This window comes from Abramis brama (assembly GCF_963993115.1).
Source record: "Abramis brama genome assembly, chromosome: 18".
Classification (NCBI taxonomy): domain Eukaryota; kingdom Metazoa; phylum Chordata; class Actinopteri; order Cypriniformes; family Leuciscidae; genus Abramis; species Abramis brama.
The window spans coordinates 31,853,942-31,871,746 of record NC_139980.1 but is presented as its reverse complement, the minus strand read 5'-3'; the positions used below and the strand labels follow the sequence as shown (position 1 = coordinate 31,871,746).

Below are 17,805 nucleotides of genomic sequence, written 5' to 3'. Positions count from 1 at the left end.
TGTGTTTTTGATCAAATAAATGAAGCCGTGTTGGGAATAAGAGACTTCTTTCAAAAACATTTTTAAAAAATCTTACCAACCCCAAACCTTTGAAGTGTATATTTGTGGGTGAATCTTATAATGAAATGTCTGGGTTATAGTTCACCAGAAAGTCAATGAAAACAAAAAGAAGTTGCATTTTCCAGTTTATAGGACCATTAGCATTTTTTGCACTATGGTGCAATTCATTTCTGTAATACAGTATGGACACAATTACATAAAAAATCGGCATAATTTCAAGGTGTGATGATATTTTCAATATTACTTATGCAAACACTCAGCCATGGCAAGAACATAGAAAAACAGTACAAATTTTCTTGAGATTTTTTTTCACATTAAATGAATGAAAATGGCCTCTTTTTTTGTATTACACTAATGGTTGGTTTCTGATTTTGGTCTGAATCATGAGATTAATTTTTCATGTGATTCAACCTTTGGCCCAGTTGAGAATACTAGCATCATTTGAACTAGTTTCTTTCTTTATTTTTGTTTATTTTTTTCCATGTATTCTTTGGAAATATCACAGTACAACTTGTTAATGTTGAGAATGCATCATATATATATATATTATACATCAGATGACCTGTAAGAAATAACTGTTCAGATGTTGAACAAGCATCTGAGAGTTCACGAAAACTAGAGTTCAACTACAAATTTAGTTGTTTTCTTTCTTGCTTTGAAACCAGTTTAAAGTGCTCTGAAACGCCTTCAGGCATGTGATATGAAGGTCAGGGAGGTGTAGAACTAAAAACTGCTAGAAAACTTAACAATAAACCAATGTCAGCTCTTTAGAAAATGTTATGAAGGGTCTTTGGTCTATTGCAGGTCATTATTAAACCGCTTCTAATTATCTGGCCTGTTTATGTCTCACATTGAATCGGAGAGTGACGTATGAAGTTATGTGGCGGTGAGAATGAGATGATAGCACCGCTGAGAGACTGCGGAGGGTGACGGCTTCACATTTAATGAAGTTGAACGGCTCTCGCCCCGGGTCATTTGACTGGGTCATTGTGCTCGTATGTTAATGTGGTTAATTAATGGGAGTGTGAGAGGAGCTGCTCTCCTGTGTGTGTATGTGTGTGGGATATATATCCTGGGGCAATGAGGTCGAGCTGTAGTTTTGGGAATGACTGGTGGTGAGTAGTTAAACTCAGGCAGAGTCTTGGCTTAAATTAATGCATTCTGTGTGTGCATGTGTGTGTCCTTTTCCACTGGTAATGAGAGTTTCAGTTTTTCAACAGTGCATTATTAGAATTCAATCCTTAGTTCATTGGCCAGAAAAAGAATAGCTTTTTTTAAAAAGAAGAAGAAAAAAAAACATATTTTATTATTTATTAGTTGATTTTTAATATTATATATTTTTAAATATCTATATTTTTGAAATATATTTAATGCTTTTCATTTTATTTAGATTTTATTGAATCCTTAGTTTATTGGCTAGACAAAATAATATTTTTTAAAGAATACTTTTTCAAGGACAACACTTTTTAAATGTTTAAAAGTATTTATTCTTTTTTTTCTATTTGTATTTTTAAAATATCTATATTTTAATGCTTTTAATTTTATTTTGATTTTATTGAATCCTTAGTTTATTGGCTATACAAATTAATCTTTTTTAAAGAATACTTTTTCCAAGTACAACACTTTTAAAATGATTTTTAAATGTATTTATTAGTTAATCTTATCTATATTTGTAAAATATATTTAAGGCTTTTCATTTTATTTTGATTTTATTGAATCCTTAGTTTATTGGCCATACAAAAAGAATACTTTTAAAGAATACTTTTCAAAGTAAAACACTTTTAAATGATTTATATTTTTTAAAATATTTATCTAGAAATATTTGAATATACATTTTATTGAATCCTTAGTTTATTGGCTATAAAAAGAATATCTTTTTAAAATAATTAGTTTATTTTTTATATTTTTATGTATTCATATCCATCTATATTTTTATAATTATTTTAATGCTTATACTTCTATTTTCATTTTACTAAATCCTTAGTTTACTGGACATATAGAACATCTATTTTGAGAATATTTTAAATGTATTTTTCATATTACTGATTTTTTTTAATAATATTTATATATCTAGGCCTATATTTTATTTTGTAAACATTTTTAATGCTTACTATTTAAGCACTGATAATGATTTGTTGTTCACAGCAATGTTTAAACATGAGGAGATCATGTTTGACTACCCTAATCCTAAAGACCTTGGGTTTAATCAAATATATTGATCTTTATATAGAGAGAATTCATTTGTTGATTTTAGTTGGTCACTTAGTAATTGCAAAACTAATGTTACTGTTTTCAATCAGGTTTGCGGGAACTTCCCTCTGCCATCCATAGGTCAGCAAAACGGATGGTCCGGCAATGGTTGAGCCAAGGTTGCTGTGTCAAGCTCGTTGGGACAGACACTGCTCATTAACCTGGGATAGAACAGTGTTAAACAGCAAACAATGACACATTTCAGCTTTAAAGGAAGCAGGTAAGTGAAATACTCACACACATGTACATTAAGCATACTGCTAATTCATCACAATTCGGATGCACCCCCAAAAAAACACACACACACACACGCACGACCTGTCTTGAGTCTGCTAATATTGCTAAGTGCTGTACAAAAATCCACTTTCCATGTGTCCACCCGGATGCTTCAGGCAGAATTCCTGTGCGTGTGTGTGTGTGGGAGACAGATGAAGAGTGACAGGTTGGGTAGATTGGCCCATGAGCAGTAGTCGCCTGTGGCACTGACATCACACACACATACAACACGCTCACCCTGACTGTGGGCGATTGTGTGTGTCGAGTGGGAGGATTTGCCACCACACCAAAAAACCACATAATGAAGCCTGACACTGCTGTCGGGGAGGGGGAGGAGTCTGAGTCTTGTTTGGCGACGCCCACTGGTGTACTGAGAGGGAGGGGCCTCACTCAGACCTGCCCACTGACACGCTGTGTCTGATAACTATAGCAGTGGTGTTGTTCATAGGCCTAGTTTATGCGAACCCCATGAATTGTCATTTGGGGCTCATTTTACACCTGTATTCTGCTGGTTTTCTGAGTGAAATGGTAAAAGTCCTAATTGAAGCTGATTCAGAAGAATAGCAATTAATTTTAATTAAATTAAGGTTTTTTTCTTTGAAATAAGGCGCACTGATGAATCGTTCCCAATAAAACCTGGAACATGTATGAGGTATGTATGAATGGAGTGAATATTGATGATTCATTTCGACTTTAAAAGCTTTCCTTGTGCTACAAATATGAATGATGCCTCCAATTGTGCAGCTTGATGTGGATGTGAAATAATTTTTCTTAGCGACTCTAAAGTTGTTTTTAGCCGTTAGACGATAAAAGGTGAAAATATAGCATATGTGCCATAGACTTACTTCCGTGGAACCAGCGCCACATCTTAGAGACTTTAGATAACATAGCTACTGCATAGCAACATTCTACAGCATAAAATATGCAAAATACCTTAGCAGCTGCATAACAACTCCTTGGTGACCACTCATAACACTACGTCAAGCACATATAAATACAATATAACCCTCAGAACACCTTAGCTACTGCATAGAAACACACTGGAAACCACTCAGAACACCATGGCAAGCACATAGAAATACAATATAACCCTCAGAACACCTTAGCTACTGCATAGCAACACCCTGGCAACCCATCAGAACACCTTTGCAACCATATAGCTACATTACACTGAAAACACATTAGCAACTGCATAGAAACACCCTGGCAACCACATAGTGACATACAAAAAACACTCAGAACACCTTAGCTACTGCATAGCAACACCCTGGCAACCACCCAGGACACCATGGCAAGCACATAGAAATACAATATAACCCTCAGAACACCTTAGCTACTGCATAGCAACACCCTGGCACCCATCAGAACATTTTGCAACCATATAGCACCATACTGTATAACATACAGAACACCCTAGCAACTGGATATTAACACCCTGGCATCATGGCGTCGAGTTTTATTTCAAGTAAAATAAAATGTAACCTAGTAGTTTGATCGTTGCTTAACCCACCTGACCCAAAATGCAGCGTCTCCTTAGTTATATGATCTCCGTGGATGCAGTGGCAGGTGTTCTCATGTTTATCGCTGAGGTCGTCATAAATAAGGAGAAAGAGAAAGCTGGAGGAAAGAGCGAATTAGGTAAAGAAGAAGAGAGTGAGGCAGAGGTTGCATGTAGTGCCTGAAACTCGTCCCTGAGCCGGGTTCGAGGCGTCGTGTAAAACCCCTGTCACAGCATCACTGGGAAATACATGGCAAACACACGAACTCTCACAATCCGCTGATCAGAGCCCACAGACGTGGCCAATTTGCACTTCTAAGCATCTGCCTTAAACCACAGTGTGTGTGTGTGTGCATTTTAAAACTGTTTCATGAAGCAGAAAATGTACCTGTTAACCTGTTTGACACATCAAAGGGCTTCGCTAATAGCTAAACATTTAGCTTCTGAAATTAGAGTGAACAGCTATCGTAGGGTCTGGATTCAGATATCAGCTGCTGGCCGTTCAGACAAACACACGTATTACATGACCGCTTAAAGCATCCGCGCACCAGGCCCTTCACGGCAGTTTAATGCTAAATTAAAGCAATAGTTCACCCCAAAATGAACATTTAGTCATCATTTACTCGCTCTCATGCGCCGTTCTAAATTATTTGACTATCTTTCTTCTGCAAAACACCAAAGGGGAACATATGAAGGCTGTTTTACATGCTTGTTTCCATGTACTTATACAATGAATGGCAATTGGAGTCAAAAAAGATGCAAAAGAACCATAAAGGAATCTTAAAAGTGGTCTAAATGACTCATAATGCAATATAAGCTGTTGTAAGTCTTATAATATTTAAGTTTAATGGACTATTTTATAACACATGTATGGTGATTTTGTGTTCTTTTTTTATTTTCATTTTACTTGCATGTAAACTCGTCAAGTTTTCTAATGTTGTGTTTAGACTGAGAAAGATATGTGTTTGGATCAAAGGATGAATAATTGATGACAAATTTAATTTTGGGTGAATCATCTCTTTAAGAAGACACAAGACCTTATTTTCTATCTTTTAAAATACATTTTGTGTATAACTATCTTTCTTCTGTATCCTCTCCTGCAACCTTTTATCCCTATTTTATACAGGTGGTTATTTTTATTTATATGCATTTATGTATGTTGAATTATAATTTTGTAAGTGAAGTATACACTATCTTTCAAAAGCTTGGGGTCAGTGAGATTTGTTTTTAAATCAATACTTTTATTTAGTAAGGATGTAGTAAATTGATTAAAAGTGACAGTATAATGACATTTAAAATGTTACAAAAGATTTTCTTCCAACATTGATCATAAGAAATATTTCTTGAGCAGCAAATCAGCATATTAATATGATTTCTGAAGAATCATGTGACAGTGATGACTGAAGCAATGATGCTAAAAATTCAGCTTTGATCACAGCAATAAATGACATTTTAAAAGAAGCATGATGGATATATTGGGACTTGTTGTAGTAGTTAACTGAATCGTGAATCAAAGCCTAAATTTGTGCACAATATACTGATTCACGTCATAGAGAACTAGGGAACAGATCTCATCATACAGCGATCAGTCTAACCAAAACCTGACCGCATCCCGTCATCCAAACATCTATGACACTATGTGCATATTCCTTTTGTTCTCCCCGGTTTCCTCTCAGACCACCCAAAGCGAGCCGGACAGATTGAGTCCAAACGCTGCGCTGAGGCCTTTAAACGGTTACCTGTGCTCAACACAAAGGCACCAGACTAATTGACACAGACAGCAAGAAAATAGGATCTTAGAACATCTCTCTTCCACCGGCTCCCTCTCTTTCTCTCCCTCTTTTCCTCGGACGGATGAAAGGCCATCATTCCATCATGTGTGGTTAGCGTTTTCTTCGTAGCCTGAAGTGAAACAGGAAGTTCTTAACTGTTCAGTGGCTTTTGCTTGAGGCAAGGTTCTACCCAGTTCTCTCTTTCACTGTCTCTCGCTTTCTTCCCCCACCCTCTAAAACACACACACACACACACACACACACACACACACACACACACACACACACACACACTTCTGTTCGTAGGGCATCTGCCTTCATAACCATCTATGCTTAATACAGCACATGGAAGAGGAACGGCTCAGTAGGACCTGCTTCACTCGATGTTGTTAAACTCTGAAATGTAGATGTTTTTAGTTAATTTAGTTAATTTTATGGAAAAAAAATGTTTGGATATCATTACATTAGATAACAAAATATCAAAGCAAGTGTCATCAGTGCTCAAACGCTGCAGGAGCTTTTCTCAGAACTAATTTCACTTTTCTGAGCCGCTTTTTTCCAACTCATCTCGAGATCATTTTTAGTGCATGTATGAAGTCAGTTTCTCTCAAATTTCACTGTGATTGTGATTTTCTTATTTCCTAATAAGACTTTGTTTCTGGATCAATGCATTTGTATTATTCTTGGAGCAACATTTCCTATTAACAATCAGATTTTAGGGGCATTTTCATTTGATTTTAGTACAAGTGTAGTAGCCCTATGCAACATTTGGAAACCAGAAACCTTTTGTTTTAACAGTGTGTATATATTGTTTATTATTTAAAACCTAAACTCCTTTTTGTGCAATATTTTGTTTGAAAACTTTATATAAGGATACTTTATTATATTTTGCATCAAATGCAGTAACTTAAAGGCTTTTTAAGTGTGTCTTGCAGTGTTATTCTAGTATTATTTATATACTATAATGTTATTTAAAATATTTAGAATTAGCTATATTAGAAATTAATTACAATTCATATTTTAATAAATTAATAATACAATTATTTTTTATTAAATTAATCTTTTATTTTCATAATTCTTTAATTTAAGTTTTAGTAATCTTATGTGCTTTTGTCATTTTATTATTTTTTATTTTTTTATTTAGCTTTTATTTATATATTTTTCATTTTTATTGCTTTTAGTACTTCAACTTAGTTACATTTTTCCATGTAATATTTATAATTTAGATCAGCTTTATTTCAATTAAAATGATTAATAGTTTTAGTTGTGGTTAGCAATAACAACAGTGGTGATTTGAGTATCCAAATTTTCAGTTTTGATATGATTGATGGACAGACAGACAGACAGACAGATAGATAGATAGATAGATAGATAGATAGATAGATAGATAGATAGATAGATAGATAGATAGATAGATAGATGTTTGAAAGGAGGGACATAGACAGATCCTATTTTACCTTAAATGATGAAAATACACATCCTCTAGTCCTCTACTCTCAGACACATTTATGAAAAATAGAGAGTGTGATAAACATGAAAGTGATTGTGTGAAACAATAGTGTGAAAGAAACAATAAAAGACAAATAAGAAAATTGCTAAATTGTTAATGGGAGTGGAGGCCACAGGCTGGAGAAAAGCAGGAGGAGAGAAAGAGAGTGTGTGTGTGTTTTGTGTGCGAGTTTGTGAGTGTGTGTGTGTGTATGTGTGGTGTGTTTTGTGTGCGAGTGTGAGTGTGTGTGTGTGTGTGTGTGTGTGTGTGTGTGTTGTGTGTGCGAGTGTGTGTGTGTGTGTGTGTGTGTGTGTGTGTAGCTGCATTGAGATTCTTGGCCTGTATCTGTTGGCAGTGGGGTGTGAGCTGAGATCTGCTGCATAATTGTGAAACCACAGGGACTGCAGCTCTGACCAGCCTGTCAAAACATCATGACAATCGTCCCTCACCGCGCAGCACAGGCCGGAGAGAGAGACAGGGAGAGGGTGTCAGCGTTTTGACTGATATACCAGCTGAGAAGTTATAATTACGATCTCTATCTGACATTTGTAATCTAGGCGCACACACACACACACACACAGATCGTGTGGACTGTGATTCTTGGGGAGCTTGTGGGGGTGTGCTGGTCTGTTCGCGAGTGCTTTAGCTGCTAGGCTGGGTAGCGATTCCACGCCGCTGCGTTTTGAGGCTAATTAGTTTGGATATTAACGGGACGAAACCCCAAGCAGCTTCTAAATGTCACCCGCTCTCCCCACAGACACAAACACACGCCGGTTCACGCTCTTTGCCCTGTTCCACCGCCCCCCAGAAAAGCGCCGCGGGGAAAACCAAGAAAAAGCCAAGAAGCGTCGGCGCCGGGTCACGGCAACGTGCGGAATAGCAAACCCGTGTCACTGCACTCGGAAGACTACGACTGCTGGGGTTTTTACACTAACCACACATAAACATCATTTTCTCAAATAAACATACTTTTAACATGCATGCTGCTCGTATATGTAAGTTTGTTCTGAATACAGTGTAATCAGACCTTAGCCATGAAAAGTAAGTACAAAAGAAAATAAAAGAAATAAGCACAAATGTCAGGACATGTCAAAACACCTCCAGAGCCCAGAAAACGCCTTAAAGGTGGATTTTTCCCAGAAATCAAATTCCTGGATTGTCTTTGATGTGTTCAAAGAATCACAGTGTGAAGCTCAAAACACGAATCTGAACATATTGCTATTGTTTAGACAAATCATTACGTTCGTGGCATCAATATTGATAAATACATAGACAAATGTCTGTCTGTGGGCCTGATTGTCTGTCGTGTCTATCTATCTATCTATCTATCTATCTATCTATCTATCTATCTATCTATCTATCTATCTATCTGTCTGTCTGTCTGTCTGTCTGTCCGAATATCTATCTATCTATCTATCTATCTATCTATCTATCTATCTATCTATCTATCTATCTATCTATCTATCTATCTATCTATCTATCTATCTGTCTGTCTGTCTGTCTGTCTGTCTGTCTGTCCGAATATCTATCTATCTATCTATCTATCTGTCTGTCTGTCTGTCTGTCTGTCTGTCCGAATATCTATCTATCTATCTATCTATCTATCTATCTATCTGTCTATCTATCTGTCTATCTATCTGTCTATCTGTCTGTCTGTCTGTCTGTCCGAATATCTATCTATCTATCTATCTATCTATCTATCTATCTATCTATCTATCTATCTATCTATCTATCTATCTATCTATCTATCTATCTATCTATCTATCTATCTATCTATCTATCTATCTATCTATGTGTCTGTCTGTCTGCAGTATAAGCCCGATAAATCTTCAAATATTAAGGCTTTTAATCTTTCAAACAAGGCTTTGTCAAGTCACCATTTCGACAAATTTAGCTTTTCTATTAAAAAACCCCCCATTTACATTCACTTCATTTTAATTATACTTCACATTTAATTTCAAATTCTGGAACTGAACTGACATTTTAAAAGACATTCTCAGTTCAAATCTGAATGGCGCACGCTGATTGATTCCACTCTCTTTATTTCCCTTGACTTACTTTAGAAAAATTACAATTTTATGTGTGAATGAATTGCTTGGAATTATATATGTTACCGGCAAAGTGTGTAATCCGGCATTCTATAGAATGCCTAGGTAATGTATTTTTTGCAAAAAACATCAGGAATTCTATACATTGCCTAGGCATTCTATACAATACCGGGATTTCACACTTTGCCGGTAACATATGTTTATATATTTTTACATATTTGACGTCTGACTCAAAAGCAGCTCATGGTGGCATAAAGATGCTCTCAATACCATGAATAAGACTTTTTGCAGTACGCCAGGCTTGTTTGTGGGCAAGTTACAGAGTAGCAGTCACTTACAGTAGTTTGGCTGTGGAAAAGCGACAGAGATGAAGGTGACGAGAGAGAGCGAATGCAGGAAACCCTGAGACAATGTTAGCATGTGAATGCACTGCTGTAACAGACATAAAGACACTGTGTCTGTGTGCATAAGTTATTTTGATATATTGAGGTTGGAGATAGAGAAAGAGCGTTTGACACAGAGGTCACCTTCATCTCATCTGGGGAAATCGTCTTCACAGGGATCCTCTGCAGCAAGGGATTGTGGGTGTTGTGGCCATCCAGAATACTGAATGTAGCTGCACAAACCTTGAAACGTTCCTAGAGGAAAGTCTTATTGCTCAGAGGTTGCTTTTTCACATCTCAGAAAACTTCAAGTTAAAGTTTCATTTTAAGGATCAACTTTGTCCAAAGATGTTTCTCCTACCAGACTCAAATTGTTGAAATACAGAAAGAGTACGTAGCTAAGTTTCCATCCACTTGTCAATCGAATTATCTGAAGTTCGGTAAAAAAACTCATGCGAATAAAGCTGGTGAAAGTGTGTTTCCATCCAACGGCTTTAAAGCGAATAAAAATGTGCGTAATGACGTCACATGCTGTTTTGCGATCAAATTGGTATATCGAATTGATTTGAGACATTTTAAGGTGTTTCCATTCATTTTCACACTGAATCGCACAACATTCAAGCAAACATTTGCGAACAAAGTTTTGCTAGGCAAAATGGATTTATGCAAATAACGTTTCCATCAGCGTTTATCGCACAAGCCGTATATCGATCAAGATAAAATCCGATGAGACCGAACGTATTTCATTTGAGTCGATATTCATGAAATTCAATCGAATTTTACTGTTTCCATAAGGCATTTTTCATTCGATATCACTTAATTCGGATAAAAACGTGTGGATGGAAACATAGCTCATGATACAAAAATGAAACTGGAAAATCTTGTGTCTGTAGAATTGCAGAGAAATATCGGAGACCACATTGATCTTACATGCAACTCCTCTAGAGTTTGAAAAGAGTTTACCTTTGAAGGTTTACATGGACCCTAGATATCCGGACTAGTTACAGCTTTGTGTGCTCGTCTTCTCCTAATCAGGACCAAGTAGATAAATGTGAAATCTGCTTTTTAAAACAAAGTAAAGAAGAATTGGTAGGAGGTAATTATTCGTGCAGTGAGCGCATGTCTTAAGATCAAATCTGATATGAGTCTTGTGACATCAACCCGATCACTTTATTTAGTGTTCATGTAAACCCTGATCTGATTCATCAATCTAATCAATTTCATTCTGATTTAAACAAAATGTGTCTATGTAAACGTAGCCAATGTCTCAGACTGTCCTCTAAACACTGATATCAAAGCTCAATATGAGCTCAAACATTTCTCATCAAGTTAAATGGCAAAAGATTTTCCATTTTATGTTTTATAGCTGGATACCTTACTGTATTTCAGCAATTTCAGTCTGTTGAGAAACACCTGAGAAGCAGGAGATTTCAATTTCAAGTCTTAATTTGCTCTACATAAAATCTCATTGCTGTCGAGGAGCAACAAGTAAGACATTAAAGAGATCTCATGTGTGGTTTGTCTTTCCTGTGGACACACACACACATGCACACACACACACGTTCTATCTTAAGGGGTGTGTGTGTGCGTGTGTGTTTGTGTTCGCACTGTGTGCTGTTTAGATAGATCGGTGTGTTTTATAAGCTTGGAATATAAACACAGATCTTGTGGTTTGTTTTTATTTGCGAGAACGACGGATGATGAAATGATATCATAAAAGTGCCGGTGTGTGTGTGTTAGAGCGTGTGTGAGGCAACGATCAGAGCTGGAATGGCTGTTTGTATTAATATTCCCTCAGGTGTGAAAGAGAAGAGATAAAATCAGATGTGGCTCTGATGTTACGCCTCCTGATAAACTGATATAATTAAAAATAAATATAAACCTTCTATTTCCCTCCGTGCCGCAGGCCATGGAAGTGTGAGGTAGATTTCCTTTGAATGCAGGGATGGTAATTTCTCTAAAATCATCAAATCTGACAACAAAGAAATGAAGATCTCCAGCTCTGCGCACACAGGTTTTTCTCTCTCTCTCTCTTTCACAGTTACTTTTCTCTCTCACACACGCATACTCAAACATTCATAGAAGCCTTGGAACGCTTCCAAATTGGACTATAAAATCACAGCTCTTAAAATTAAGGTCAGAAATTAGACATTTTTGAGAAACTTCCCCCCAAAAGCCTCATGTCTTTCCAAACCTGTTTGACTTTCTTTCTTCATGCATAACGCAAAACAAGAAATTTTGTAGAATGGAACCAAACAACATTGACTTTCATTGTATGGACATATAAATAATTATAAAATTATTAAGGCATATAAAAATAATTTCTGGTATGTACCACAGAAGGAAGAGAGTCATACAATGTTAGAATGAAATGAATGGGGATTTTCATATTTTTGTGGAAACGTTCATACCATTTTTTTCAGGATTTTTTCAAGCATTTATTTGAAATAGAAATCTTTATTACCATTATAAATGTCACTTTTGATCAGTTAAATGCATCCTCGCTGAATAAAAACATTAATTTAAAAACAAAACAAACAACGTACTGACATGAAACTTTTGAATGGAAGTGTAAAATATAAAAAATTTCTAACATTTAGTATACTTCATAATATTCTAGGTTTCTACATTATTATATTAAAATATGCTCTCGTAAGCATTGTTCAGATTGTGCTTGCTTGTTAGGATGATGTCTGTAAAATCAGCATGTCATCCCTGTTTCTCTGTTATCATGGTCAACCAATGGTTTCAGGAGTGACTCCATACAGGAATGATAATTTAGGGACGGAGGCCTACAGTATATTTAAATTCCCAAATGCTCATTACCTGCAAAAATGTCAGATAGCAGCCCTATGGCGTTTAGTAGTGGTCAAAAAAGATTTTGTTTGGGCCAATTCCTCCATGTTAACACAGAGATGGGGATTCAGGCAAAAATTCAATTACTGTTCCCTGCTGAATTACCTACCAAACAGATAATTCAGCTGGGAATTTTATCCCGGCTGGTGGAGAAAAACATCGACTGATTCCCATTAGAATGGCAGAAACTCAGATTATTATCTATAAATGCTAAAATTACATCATGTGCCTGTGTAAAACAATTACTGTCTGTGTTAACATGGCAAAAATAAAAACTCTAAATTTCGCTAATTGCCATAAAAATGTAAAAGTTAAAATTAACCTGAAAAATCTTTCAAAGGTTCCAAAGTTGTTGGGATTTTTTTTTTGTTTTTTGTTTTTTTGCAGCGATGCCATAGAAGAACCATTTTTGATTCCCCAGAGAACATTTCAGTGAACCGTTCTTAGTGTGAAGAACATTTGAATAATCTGAAGAACCCTTTTCTATAAAGAACCTTGTGTGGAATGGAAAGATTGCGTGGATGACGTTAAAGATTCTTTATTGGAATCATTAATGCCAGTAAAGAACCTTTATTTTTAAGAATGTAGGGTGCAAATATTGGCCCTAAGAATTCAATATAATTTAAGATAATGTAATACATTTTTGACCTAGATTTTGGTTCTGAAATTGAATTTTAGAAAATTGGTTCTGGTTCAAATGCATTTCAGCTGCTCATTCACATGCGGTCTCATTTAAAGCTCCACTCGTTCTCGCTCAGGCCGATCATGTGAATTCGCTGTCCGTCAAAGGCATCTCTGAGTTAATCACCCACTCCGTGCTGGTTTCTTCTTTTTTCTCTCTCTTCTCTCGCTTTCTCTTCATTCTCTTTTTTTTTTTTTTCAGGCTTCCCTTTAGAGAAAGTTTCAAGAAGTTTCTATAAATTAATAAAGATCTGGTGCTGTATGAAGCCGATCTGGCTTTGAACGGGAGCGTATTGATCTCACAGGTGAAGCAGGGATCAGCACTTCAAACGGAATGCGTTGTTCCAGAGGAGAGTTTGGAATGGCAGGCGCACTCCCGAATCAAAGCCACAGGAACCGACCAAACCCACACAAGGGGTCATACGCCAGAGACAATGGCCACATGTTGTATTTCACCTGTTATGGCAAAAAGAAAAACTCAGCTGTTAAGGATAGTGGCATAAATGAGAGAGATTTTGTTGCTGATATTTAGTTCTGCTCCGTTCATTTGATTGGACAAATGGATTTCCAAGAGTGCAGAGAAAAGATAACTTTTTGGACCATTTTCTTTGGCGAAACAAATATAAACTACATTTCTAGCCTTGCACTCTTACAACTAAAGGTTCTTTATGGACATCAATGGTTTCATGAAGAACCTTCCATGGAACCTTTGCATTCTGTAAATGTTCTTTATAGTGGAAAAGGGTTCTTTAAATTTTTTAATGTTTCTTGTAGGAACTCTTATGCTCACAAATGCATTTATTTGATACAGTAATGTTGTGAAATATTATTGATTTAGAATAATATGTATTATTTGATTATATTTTAAAATGTTTGTTTTTTCCTTTGATGGCAATTACATTACTCCAGTCTTCAGTGTCTCATGATCCTTCATAAATCATTCTTACATGCTTATTTGCTGCTCAAGAAATATTTCCATTTAAGAATCTTCCCATTCCACACAAGGTTGTTTTTAGTGGACAAAATGTTCTTCACATTAAGAACAAAAATGGTTCTTTTAAGAACTATTAACTGAAATGTTCTTTGAGGAACAAAAACTGGTTATTTTATGGCAAAACCCCCCTTTTTGCAACCTTTATTCTTAAGACTGTATCATGTCTAAAATGTCAATATTAACGTTTAACCATGTGGTGTGATATTACTTAATGCTCTTTGTCTGTGTGTGGGTTATTAGTGTATTAGCCGATTCGTCTCTGAGCCATGTAAGATGATGATTCTAATTAAAAGCGTAATGTAGGAGAGTTTCCTCTGTTTGACTTCAGCTACAGGGAACAAATCCTGCTGTTAATCCAACCCGAGCTCACTGCCAGCGGCCTCACAGGGGTGTGTGTGTGTGTGTGCATGTCTCTACAGAACTGAAAGAGAGGACAGTGACAGCATACACCTGATCCACCTGCTCTGTCACATGGTAAGGAGATGCCTATGTACCGTCTGATCTATATTGCATGCAAAAATGGCAAGCGCTTTCACAATCACAAGCTTTAATCTGATTGGTTGATTTGCACAAGTCAGGGTGTGCGTGTTTAAATCAGTCCGTCTGGAAAAGTATTTGCGAGTTCCCAGGTTGCTAAAACGAGCCTTCTGAGGAAGACCTACTTGCTGGATTTGACAAAGTTTGCGGGATTCACGACATCAAATCTTTGAAAGTTTCATTGGAGGCCCCCGTTCCGACAGGCAGCAAAAAATCGGATTCTTTTTTTTAGTTGATTTTAGTTTAGTTGGTTGTAGCTTGAGGAGCGATACACCACATGAAATCTGACCAGATCCGAACCACAACCACGTTTTGGGATATCTATAACATCCAAGTGCACAATATTCTTTTGATTCTGAACAAGTGATCTGACAAGATCTGAACCCATTGCACAATTTGATTCTTTTTTTAATAACACTGAATAGTTCTATAATTTTGTTTTGATATTTTACAGACAAAAATACTAAACAAAAACAATTGCTCATTTGTGACATTTTAAGTACATTTAAAAAAAAACAAAAAACTTACTGACCCCAAACTTTTAAATGGTATAAGGAGTAAAATATTAAATATAGGAGCAAAAACATTTGGCATATTTGTTTCTATATGATTATATTAAAATATGCTTTTGCACTGTTACTGCTGTATGATCTTTGATTAGGCCTGTTCAAATGATGTTATTTCTATGTGTGATGATTAGTCATCCAAATGCAGATAAAACACTCACACACTGGAACAGAAATGCTCTAAATGTCTGTTTTAAAACTGCCACCAAACAACTCTCTCACACACACACACACTCACACACCTGGCAGTAAGCAACATGTTCCTCTACTGCTCTTGTGTGTGTGCGTGCGCTCGCTCAGATCTCGCTGTTCAGGTAACTGTTGTTTTGCTGCATACGCATGTTTACTCGTTTTTCTCTCCCTCCTCCTGTGGCAGGCCTGTCATCCCTCGCTCCGTGTTAAAAGCGCTCTGAGAGGCAGCTAATGCCGTTCAACAACACGCCTGAGCTTTGAAGAGCTGCGCCAGACACACACTCACGGCCCGGGTTACATCCTCGCTGCCACGGTTAGTCTCACACACACACACACACAGCGCTGTTCTCCAATTACTGCTTCCTCCATTGTTTCTTGTTGATCGGACAGGCCTTGATGGCGTGTCATGGAGAGATTCTGTGTGTGTGTGCATTTCTTCTGAGTTTGTGCTGACAGACAGCCAATTTATGCAGCAGTTACCCAGCATGCATAGGTGGATTAATCAGTATTCTCATTTGCATAACTCAGCGCTGGAGGCGGGACTTTGCGTAGCATCGTGCTCATGGGTTGGCTGGGTGGATCTGGGGGGGTCTGATTTGATTGGTTGATCTCGCTGTCAGTATTTGTGTTGCCCTGCAGGTCCCCCCTCCCTCACAGTAGTGTGCAAACCGCACACACACACACACACACACACACACACAGACGGAATAGGCCTCCTGTCAGAGGCTCGTTTGGAATTCCCTTTAAAGCCGGACGGAGCGTCTGTACCTGTCAGGATGCCTGAGAAGAGATCTCTGTGACTGACTCGTACACACACACACTCACGCGCGCAGGGCTGTACCTCACCCACCCTCCAGACAAATGCCTTCATCTAACACTTCAGAGAGAACCGGCCAGCCAGAGGAGAGGAGTGGAGAGGAGGAAGCACAAATCTTTAAGTCTAGAACGAGTCCGACATTGTTGACCCTTTAAATGAGTGTGTGAATCAGTGATTTGTTCTGAAATAAGAGCTGTGGAAGTGAGCAGTAGTTGGAGATTTAAAGTTCTTAGTTGTGTTTTGTTCAAGCATTCATTTTGTTACTAATAAAAATGAGTCGAATATTGACGTACGCTACTGTTTAAATGTTTGTGGTCAGTAAGATTTTAATACTTTTATTCAGCTTGTATGCATTAAATTGATACAAAGTGACAGTAAAGACATTTATAATGTAGCAAAATATTTCTGTTTCAAATAAATGCTGTCCTCTTAAACTTTCTGTTCATCAAAGAATCCTGAAAAAAATGAGTTACAGTTTCCATATAAAATATGAAGCAGAACTGTTTTCAACATTCATAATAATAACAAATGTTTCTTTTTCACAAAATTACCTTTTTTTACTGTATTTTTTATCTAATAAATGCAGCCTTGGTGAGCATTAATGACTTTCAAAAACATTTTTTAAAAATCTTACTGACAGTAGTGTACAGTAGAAGTTTAGAGCTACCGTATAAAATGAATGTGGATTGTAGGTCAGATTGTTTTCTTGTTCATTGGCATTTGAATAATATAAATAATCGACAGAAATTAGACAATTGTTGACATACAACTGAAAGTGAATATTTCAGATTATTTGGTATTGGAAGAATCTGAGAAGTTCTTAGTTATTTTTTGTTGAAGTTTCAACTTCTCATAAAATTCATTATAGAAATAGAAATGAACATAAATGAGACAATTGTTGATGTACTGAAAATATATACGAAGAGGTATAAAATCATTGTGGATAGCAGAATTTGATGAGACATATTTGAGTTCATATTGAGATTTGGTTGCAGTTTCTAGATAAACATTTTGAAGCTCAGAGGTTGCTCTTTAATATCTGTGACTCAGTGGGTTTATGTTTCATTTCAGTTATGTTTCAGTATCAATTTTATAGTAATCTTTCTCATAATATTCCTAAAAAATTATGAATAAAATTTCATAAAATTAATTGTAATTGAATAGCTCAGCTCATTTGATCTTATGAAAGTGCAAGGAGAAATGTTTGAGTTCATAATGAAAGGTCAAACATTAATATCTTAATAAATCTGAGCAGAGTTTGAGACATTTTTGAGATCTGGGATTACTCAGTAGCCTACATTTTCATCGCTCTCCATTAAATATTGCCGTCGAAGAGCAACAATTGAGACATGAAGATCTATATGTATGAAGATAAAGATGAAGATC

At 36.5% G+C, this 17,805-nt stretch overlaps 1 protein-coding gene across 1 annotated transcript in view; it reads left to right on the top strand.

Moving 5' to 3' along the window:
• The first annotated feature begins 2,477 nt into the window (after window positions 1-2,477).
• tfap2d (transcription factor AP-2 delta (activating enhancer binding protein 2 delta)) overlaps window positions 2,478-17,805 on the top strand; it is a 59,158-nt gene continuing 43,830 nt past the window's right edge. The window contains exon 1 of the mRNA XM_084091867.1: window positions 2,478-2,530. The gene's annotated coding sequence lies outside the window, so the exon portion shown is untranslated. The remainder of the gene's footprint in view (window positions 2,531-17,805) is intronic.